This window comes from Arachis duranensis, chromosome 10 (assembly GCF_000817695.3).
Source record: "Arachis duranensis cultivar V14167 chromosome 10, aradu.V14167.gnm2.J7QH, whole genome shotgun sequence".
NCBI lineage: Eukaryota > Viridiplantae > Streptophyta > Magnoliopsida > Fabales > Fabaceae > Arachis > Arachis duranensis.
In genome coordinates, this window is record NC_029781.3 from 100,113,220 (window position 1) to 100,121,238 (window position 8,019).

At 24.1% G+C, this 8,019-nt stretch overlaps 1 long non-coding RNA gene across 1 annotated transcript; it reads left to right on the forward strand.

Annotated features, from left to right (window-relative positions):
- Nucleotides 1-6,496, forward strand: LOC107471321 (uncharacterized). The gene is made up of 5 exons (XR_002369323.2): nucleotides 1-51; nucleotides 5,269-5,368; nucleotides 5,460-5,501; nucleotides 6,261-6,302; nucleotides 6,393-6,496. It is a non-coding gene; the product is annotated as an uncharacterized LOC107471321 (long non-coding RNA).
- Nucleotides 6,497-8,019: the final 1,523 nt, after the last annotated feature.

Below are 8,019 nucleotides of genomic sequence, written 5' to 3' on the forward strand. Positions count from 1 at the left end.
GGAATGTTTGAAACTCAGGAGCAAAGTTGAAGCCTTAGAGAGAAATACAAGGTATGGGTGTGATACCTGGTAATAATAAGCGCCATTGTTACACTTTGGTTGTTATGTGACGAATGTTATTTATTTGATCGGTTTTGTTAGATAGACAATAATTTTTGTAAATAATGTGAACAATAGATTCTAAAATTGATTCAATAAAGTAAAAAATACTCTATCTTAAATTATCTCATAAACTTTAACATTAGGATAATTATCTGCACACCTAGTAAATTGAACGTCCAATTATTATTAACTGTACATGAATAAATCGAATTAAAAGAAATAATCATCCAATTAAAAACAATGAACATAATTATCTGCATACCTATTAAATTGAACATTCAATATATTTATTGTTTATATTATTTAGTATTCTCATTATTTACTTATATTTTTTCTTTATCGATAATGTTAGAGAAATAAAAAAAAGATAAATTTGTTTTATTTAATTAGCATTTATGTTAATTGATACGATAATTATTAGAACTAGAATTGGTACTGAAAAATGATTTTCTGCTGCATCTCTATTAATTTGGGATAGAATATATACATATACACATATGAGCCTAACAAACTAATAAACCACTAATTAAACCTAACAGCAAAAGATTCCTTTTCAAATAATGCTAATTAATTAACTGCAGTAAATAAATAACAATTATAACAAGCACAAACAAAGCAAGATATCTACTAATAATAACTAATAAATACTAAATAAAATATATTTAGATTGTTTTTATTTTTTATTTTTTTGGTCCGTCAAACATTATTATGTGTTATGCCAATTGCCAAGTAATTAAGAATAGGGTTTTGCCTATTTAAAGCATGAAGAATGCTAAATGGCGAAGATTTCGAAATGATTTCAAACTCTTTAAAATTGGTTATGCTCGAAAATTTTGCAATTCATTTTTTTCTTTAATGGCACTTTTTTTTAACAAACATTTTTAAAACAAATGTTAGCAAAACCCTTAAATGTAAGAGCATGTTATGTAGTTATAAAAATAAAGATTTGACTAAGGATACTTGTAAATAGATGATTACTTGTCGTCAAAAAGAGTTACTCTTTTTGTTTTCATATAAAATTTTACTTTTCCACAAATAAGTGTTCACTTAATTAAGAAATCAAATATAATAAGTATTATTTTATCAATAAAGTTTAACATCCAATTTATTTAATCAATTAAGTCCAACTAAATTACTATAACCTAATTCATTTCTACGCACCACTACTTCCAACAAATTTTTGAGTTAATGCGCGAAAATATATAACTACATTCTCTTTCTTCTCTGTGTTCTCTTCATTCTTTATATTTTCTTCATCGTTGTCTTCTTCATCTCCTCCTTTTTCATCATTTTTCTCTTTCATTATCGTCATGGTTACTACCACCACTTCCATCTTCTTCTCTTTTTTTTTCTCATTTAAATTTCTTCGATCTCCTCCTTCTTTTTTCTCCTCCACTTGCTCCTCCTCCATTATCATTATTATCATCATCGTCATTTTTTTTCTTATATGTATAATAGAAAAAAAAAGAAAGAAATAAAGAAAAAAGAAGAAAAAAATAGAGCATTAAAAAAATATTTTTGTCTTTTGTAGCAAAATTTTGGTATAAAATTTAAGAAATTTATATATTATTTTTAAAAAATTTCGGTGTATTTTTTTAATAAGTTCTGCATAATTCAAAACTCTTTCTCTTTCTCCTTTTCATCTTCTACTTCTTCTTCTTCTTTTTCATCATCATCATCTTCTTTTTTTATTCATCTTTTCCTTCTTATTTTACCTTCTCAAGTTTCTTCTTGTTTTACTCTATTAATAAGAACAAAAATAAAAAAAAAATCAAATAAAGAAGAAGAAACACATAATGTTGTAAAATTACTAGGAAGAGAATTAACCTATATTTATTCAACTAAAAGAAAAAAGAAATAGAAAAAAATGTAGCATTAAAGAAGACATTTTTGTACCTTTGTAGCAAAATTTAGGTGTAAAAACTAAGAAATTTATGTGTTATTATTAAGGAATTTTGGTGTATTTTTATTCTGATAAGTTCTACATAATTCAAAACTCTTCCTCTTCCTCCTTCTCATCTTCTGATGCTTCTTCTTCTTCTTATTTTATTTTCTTATAATTCTTCTTGTTTTATTCTTTTAAGAGAAATAAAATTAAAAAAAAGAAGAAAATCAATGCTGCAAAATTACTAAGAAGAAAAGAAAGAAAAGAAAAAGCATGCATAACAACAATAAAAGCAATAAAAAATGACAATGGAGAGAAAACACGCGAAAAAGAAAGAGGAACGCGAAAAAAGAAGAATGAATGTGAAGAAGAAGAAGGATGTATTTGCATTAGTGAAGCACACGAGTGTACATGCTAGGTGTAGTGGTTTTTGTTGGATTTGGACCAACTTAATTGAACTTAGTTGTCAAAAAGATTTGGATGTATATCGAGACTATTATGAGGAGTGCTAGGGGCCAGCAACTTTTGTGATTTGTAGCCATCAAGTAGCCATTAATAATGTTTTTAATGGTGTGAGATTTCATCTAATAGTGTGAGATTATTCATTTTTCTTTTGCTAATTACATGCTGACCAAAATTTAATAAAGTTGACCCTATACTTTTCTTATTTTATTTACTCTAAATAATCTTAAAATTAAATAAGTGATGAGATATAATATATAAATGGATAAAGTAATTAAGGAGAGAATTACTACTATATTAATCTAAAGGATAATTTTGTAATTTTAATTTTAATTTTTATAACTCTAACACATTTTAATTATTTTCTTAACTTAAGTAAACGTTTAAAAATAGACACTACGTACTTATTTGAGAATGGAGAGAATATGTATAATGTTCTTTATTTGTTAACCATAAATTCATTGAAGACTTAAACCATTTTAATTATTTTTCAATATAAAAATAAATTACATAGTTTAGTAAATGTTCAAAAAATAAGTATTAGCTAAATTTAAATTAAAGATAAAACTAAAATGTTTAGATTTTAGTTCAATTAGACATTATAATCAAGTCTATAAATTAAAGCAATTTATACGACAAAAGTTTTTGAAGAGTTGGATAGATTATTATTCGGTCCAACTACACATCTAAATATTTTTGTATTTAAGTTAATTAAGTAGGTCTAAATTTAACAAAAATTATTTTCATTACACATGCGATTTCAATAACGTTTCTTCGTCTTTGTTTTTACGTTCTTTTTTTTTTCTTGTTCGCTTTTCTCTTTCTTTGTCTTTGCATTCCTCATTCTTCTTCTTCACGTTCTTCCTTCTTCTTCTTCACTTTCTTCTTTCTTTTTTTCACATTACTTCTTCTTCGCGTGTGTTTTTCTCAATAATCATTCTTTTATTGTTGCTGTTATTGTTGCATTTTTTCTTTTTCTCCTTTTAATTAAAGTTTATTTGGATAAAAAAAATGAACCGAATTTAGTTCAGATATAGTGAATACTTACAGTAGATCAAGTGAACCTAACTCAATTTACAAATGAATCGAATTCATTTTAGATTTAAATAAAAAGTGACAAACATTTAATTAGCAAGAAAAACACATTTCATTTCATTTCTGCATGTAAATGAACTCAATTAAACTATAAAAGATCGATGAACCAAATTTCTTAAGAAATAACAGATTTGGTGAATACTTAAAAGTAGTATCAAGTAAACCTAACTCAATTCACAAATAAACGGAATTCGGTTCAAATTTGAACAAAAAGTGATAAACATTCAATCAATAAGAAAAGCAAATTTCAATTCATTTCTGCATGCAAATAAGCTCAATTAAACTAAAAGATGAACCGAATTTCTTAAAGAATAACAGATTTGGTGAATACTTAAAAGTAGTATCAAGTGAACCTAACTCAATTCACAAATGAACAGAATTCGGTTCAAATTTGAATAAAAAGTGATAAACATTAAAGCATATTTCAATTTATTTCTACATGCAAATGAACTCAATTAAACTAAGAGATGAACCAAATTTCTTAAGGAATAACAGATTTGGTGAATACTTAAAAGTAGTATCAAGTGAACCTAACTCAATTTATAAATGAACTGAATTTGATTCAGATTTAAACAAACAGCTAAAAAATTACTTAAAGAATAAAAAATTTGGTCAATATTTATCAGTAGTATCAAGTAAACCTCAATTAATAAACAAATGAACCTAAATAAACTAAAAAATAAATTAAAATTATTTAATGATAGCATCAGAGAAAATCAGAACTAATATAGATGTTAGTAAAATGTTGGTGTTATTGGTGATGACGACAACAAAAAAGAAAAGAAAAAGAAGAAGACGCAACATTGGGGAAGAAGGAGGAGGAGGAAAAACTTGTGTAAGAAGAAGAAAGACGAGGAGGAGGAGAAGGAGAAAAAAAGAGAGAAAGAGAAGGAGAAAAAGAAGGAGGCACGTAATTTAAAAAGTTGTTATAACAATTTAATTATATTTGGTTAAGTATTTTGGTTGGATGTAAACCTTTATTCTATTATTTTTTTCATATAAAATCAAATAAAAATTAAATCAGTTGATTTATATGAAAGTTAATTTTTTGGTCAAATAGTAGGTTGTTTCAAGGATCAATATTATCAATAAAAGAGAGTGTAGAATTTAATATCTCAACTACAAAATCATTAGTTTTAGCTAATATCAGCTAATTTTTTTTAAATATCATGTTATTCTAAATTTTAAATTCTAATGATTAAAATCAAAATTTTAAATACTAAATTTTAAATTATAAATTCTAAATTTTAAACCATTATAATAATAAAATTTAAAACATCCAAAACGTAAGAACTAAAAGAATAATTTTATATAAAAAAAAATTAATTAATATTGATAAACTAAAAGTTTATTATTCTATATATATTTATTTATTTCTCCCAATAAAAAAAGCACAAAAAAGCTAATTTTTTCTTAATTATAAAAAACTCATTAAACATGACGGTGGAATACATCAAATCAATTCTAGAGAAGCTTTTTGATATTCTTTTTAAAAATTTAAGCATTATTCTTAATTCATGGGTTAGCTTTTAAGATGAAGTTATATACATCCACCCAATTATAATAGCTAGGATTAATATAATGTGGACATAGTCAAACCTCAATTAGAAAAGGTTGATTATTGTACATGGAAAGTTAGATTGTTTCAAAACAAAAACAGCTCTATGAAAATTGAATGAATATGATAAATGGCTTATTAGATATATAATCTTGAATGCATGAAGGAACTTGGCGGGAAATGATCTTGATTCATTGAGCCTGAGAGAGCTTCAGAATTTAGAGCATCAGCTTGAAGCATCTTTAAAGCGTATCAGAGTAAAAAAGGTGAACCTAAAAAAGAATGATTGATTTAACATTTTGAATGATGTCCATTGTCCAATTATTGACTTGTGATTTATATATTATTTTTATACAGAACAATAATATGAAAGAATCCATCTCGTTGCTGCATAAAAAGGTAATAATGTACAATTGGGTGGATTATATGCCTAGAATAAATAAATTTGCAACAAAAACTTATATTATATATGTAAATTTTTGTGTTATATAATAAATTTGTGTGTTATGTGAAAAAATTTATATACTATGTCAATAAGAAGAAACATAAAAAAAAAGGATATACGTACGTTGTGTGAGTGGTTTTTATTGAGTTTAAGTTCATTTAATTAAATTTAATTACAAAAATATTTCTACGTGTAATATCATTAATATTTTAAGAACATTAATAAAATATTAAAAATAAAAGATTTAAGCAAAAAAAATATTTTTTTAAAGTTTTATACATTGAAAAATAACAAAAAAAAATAGTTTAGTTTGATTTTTTTGTTTCTTAGATCTGTTTTTCTTTTATTATTTAAATTATTTGAAAATATAAAATTAGGATTAGTTAAATTCTAAAATTTAATTAATTTAAAAGAGTATTTTTGTCTAATCGAATAAAATAAGAATATTTAAGACTTTTTATAAAATTAAATAAAAAAATATTTTTTATTTTTATTTAATTAAAAGGATATTATAGTAAAAGTGGTGATATAATATATATTTAAAAAAAATTAAATGCTGATGTAAAAAATAAATTTTACATGACTAATTATTATTTATCATATTTTAAAAAACAACCACTTGTATATATATATGTAGAGAAAATAATGTTTTTATTAAATTAATATATATCTAGTGTCCCCACTCTCAAGATTGCATAAATATCATGTGGCAGGCAAAGGCGTTGCAGGAACGCAAAAGCACGATAACAAAAGAGGTACATAGAAGTTAGAACTCAATCCTTTTATTATAGACAATGCAAGAAAGGAATGTAAAATTTGTGTTTTCTTATTATATTTATGGATAGATTAAAGATAAGGAGAAGACAGTGGTGGTTGAAGGTCCAGAGTGCTGGGTAGAACAAACCCTAATGCAATCTCCCCAAAGACCACTTCCTGCTTTAACACTCGGGTATTTATTCTCTTCGTACAATAATGTTACAATAAAAAAAACTGTCAAAACTTCAGAAATTATTTTTGATATGGAAATAAAAATAGTGTTTTGATTCAATATTGACATTTGAAGTATATTACAATATTGTGAAAATGATTCGACACGCTTCCGCGTGTTGCAACACGCCTTCACGTATTGCAACACGTCCCCTACGTGTTAGTTAGAATATTGTCACCTGTCCAACACACCCCATGTGTTGACTAAGATACTGCTACGTGTCCAACAAGCTTCTCACGTGTTACAACACGTCTTCATGTATTGACTTTTCGTTTACAAAATCCACTCATATGTAATTATATCAAATAATCTAATTTTTAATAAAAACACTATTTTTTTCCATATAACAAAAAATCAACCTCAAAACTTGTCTTGTTTAATTTTTATTAATTATTATAATAATTAATAAAAATTAAATAAAATAAATTCGGATTATTTTTAATTAATTTTTTTTATCAAATATTTCTGTTTTTAGTCATTGTCCTTATTTTGTCTGGATGAGTCTGAAATAATAAAAGAGACTACTATGACATGGTTGCGCATTTTGGATATATACATGCTTATATACTCAGTTTCCTTTGGTAAAATTTTTTGAAAAATTATTTATGTTTTTTAAGAGTACAAATTCTTTATTTTATGTTTGATATAAATAAAAAAGATAATATATTTGTATTTACAGTTTTTAAAAGATAGTGTTTTTAAAAATATTTAAGATAGAATTTTTAAAAGATGATTTGTGCTTATTAAAATTAAAAAAAAAATTAATATAATCTCATACATTAATTAATATCTAAATTTAATTTTTACATTAATATTTGTTTTAGTATTTTTAAATTTTAAAAATTATTTTATTAAAAATATTTATTGTTGTATGTACTTATTAAAAACTATTTTTAATTTAATTTATCAAATATAGATACTATAACTTTTAAAGAACTATTTCAAAAATTAGTTTTTACAAGTTATTTTTAAAAGATAAAAATTTTACCAACTAAACTTTAATACTTGATACTTGATCAAAATTAAAGTTTGCAAAAATAGCTCTCTAGTTTGATATGCACATTATTAGGGAGTGTATACTCTTTTTCTACCCGAAATCTTTGCTGCTAGATTCTGTTGCTTGATATCTAGATTGAAAAATGTTATCTCTTACAAATATATATGTCCAGCAAAGAAAGTTATATCTTCTTTTGGCCATATAGTTAGCAAACTGGTGAAGAGAAGTAGTTTAAGAGTTCAACCCTACTTTTTTTTACATTAAGAGGTCATAACAAAACTTGGCTTGATTGGATAAAATTTTTTAAAGTGGTGCTTGTATTAACATCTTATTTTGTGTTTAGTAAAAGAAATTTTTTTTATGTATTTATATTCGTAACTTTTAAATTTATATATAGTTTAATTTATTTTTAATGTGTATTTTGTATATTAATATATCACTATAATAAAAATTATTTTTAATTGTAAATTTTTAATAGCAATAACAT